At 33.5% G+C, this 2,260-nt stretch overlaps 1 pseudogene; it reads left to right on the top strand.

Moving 5' to 3' along the window:
* Positions 1-224: 224 nt before the first annotated feature.
* Positions 225-1,155, top strand: LOC104720541 (E3 ubiquitin-protein ligase SINA-like 7 pseudogene; annotated as a pseudogene).
* Positions 1,156-2,260: the final 1,105 nt, after the last annotated feature.

Here is a 2,260-nt window from a genome sequence, read left to right as displayed (position 1 = left end):
GTTAGTGGTTACAAACAAGTCCCATCAAACTCTTTGGAGTTTGAGAAGACAAAAGTAGGTTTATATATTAAAAAAAAGTGATTTTACAAAAGTAAAACCCTTTTATTTCCTTTCTTACATATAAAAAAGACTCGATTCTCCTATTTATATGTGCGTATGTAGAGTGTAGACGTAGTGTTTAAATGATTCAGTTCCATTTTCATCTTGAATTTAAGCTTATAGATATGGAGGGTGCCTCAAGCAGTGTTAATGGTTCGAGCAACATTAGCTTGCAAAAGAAGCAACGAACAGAGGATAAAACACGTCCGGCCATGTTTGATTTTGATGTTCTCGATTGTCCCCTTTGTTGCGAGCCACTCACTATTCCTATCTTCCAGGTTACGTTTCTACTTTCCAATATGTTAAGGCCAAGACTTTTCTTTAGCTTATTGGTTTTTTATATGCGATAACATAAACATATTCTTGTTCTTTTCAGTGTGATAATGGACATTTAGCTTGCTCTTCTTGCTGTCCCAAACTGAGTAATAAGTGCCCTTCATGTGCTTTGCGTGTTGGTAACAATCGTTGCAGAGCAATGGAGAGTGTTCTTGAATCGATCTATATCCCATGCCGAAACGCCACCTTTGGATGCGCCCTAAAAATATCTTATGGGAAAGACACAACTCATGAAGAGGAATGTGCTTTTACTCAATGCTCATGCCCTATAGAGGACTACAATTACACTTGCTCATACAGAAATCTTTACGCTCACTATTGTTTTTATACCCACCATAACATCCATGGCTCATACTCATCAAACAATTTCACATGTGGCAATTTTGTAAGTGTTCACATGAACATCAGTAATAAGATGTTAATTGTGAAAGAGCGTAGGATGAAGCTCTTGTTTGTAGTGCAATGTTTTAGAGAGCCATGTGGTGTGTATGTAACCGTAAGCTGCATTGCACCATCTGCTCCAGAACTAGGACAGTTCTCATATTATCTCTCTTATCTGTGGATGGACACACTCTGACTTATGAATCACCCGAGGTGGGGAAAGTTCTTAAAGTGAGCTCCCGAAGACCCGAAGAGAGTTTTATGTTGATCCCTGACAGTTTACTACGTGGTGATTCGCTGGATATGAAACTTTGCATCAAGAAGTTGAAGCAAGTGTAATAAAATATAGTTTGGTTTGAGATTGAAAGACGTACCGCGTTTGTGTTGGTTATCTTTTGTCTTTTTGTTATCATCTCTGTTGAATCACCCATGTAGCCCCCTTCGATGTAAAATGTTATGGCTGGAAGGAAAACTAGTAGAGTAACAGAGTTTGGGAAGTAGCGTACGTTCTTCTTTTTTTGTTTTGTTTTGTCGTGCAAAAAATTTATGTATCGTTCTTCTTTTAATCCGTAAGTTCAGCGTTAAAGTAATTCTTAAAATTTAATTGAAAGTATTACTAGTAAACTAAAAATATAACTTAGCCAGCTAGAAATTGAAACTCTAGAAATTGATGTTGGGAGAAATAATAAAGTAGAATTCGTATATGTTATTTATTGTTTTCCACTTAGAAGGAGAACGAAGAGGTTGAAGTGAAATTTATGACTGCGAGGGTATCATCTAAAAATATTTGATCCCTAAAGTTTAAGAGAGTGCTAAAAGTTTTGTTATGTCCACACGAAACTTAACACATTAACTTAAAGACTTTAGGGATTACAATTGCGATTGTTATGTGCACACTGAAAGGCGAAAGCTCTAGGCAGAGACAAGATTGTATATATTAATTCAGTTCCACTTTAAATTCAGACACCAGTTGATTATGTTTTCCGTTTTCGTGAGGAACAATTGTGTAGTATATAGAGGTGAAACGAAGATTTAATAAAAACTTGATAATAAATATAAAATACTATCTGTTCTATTTTTATTCGGAAAATAATAAAACAGCTATATCTGCGTAAATCATATATATATACATGACTACTTCTAATTTTTTTTTTGTCAGACTAATCCTAAATTTCTAACTTATTCTTTAATCGGAAATATCGATATTCCTAATTAGATAATGATATGACTTACGCAGATATAGTTGCATGTTTGCTTACTTTCTAGTATGCATTATTGGTGAAACTCATCTCCAGTAAAAGTAAAAAAAAAAACTATACAAGAATATATATTATGAACCAGAAAAAAAACTTAATTTTCAAATTAAAAAAATCAAAAATATAAATAGAAAAATCTATTCATAAACTCATATTTTAATAGTTTATCGATAAATTAATAATTAATA

The sequence above is a fragment of the Camelina sativa genome, chromosome 10 (genome assembly GCF_030686135.1).
Source record: "Camelina sativa cultivar CO46 ecotype springtype chromosome 10, ASM3068613v1".
NCBI classification, from domain to species: Eukaryota; Viridiplantae; Streptophyta; class Magnoliopsida; order Brassicales; family Brassicaceae; genus Camelina; species Camelina sativa.
This window is presented reverse-complemented; position numbering and strand designations above follow the sequence as displayed.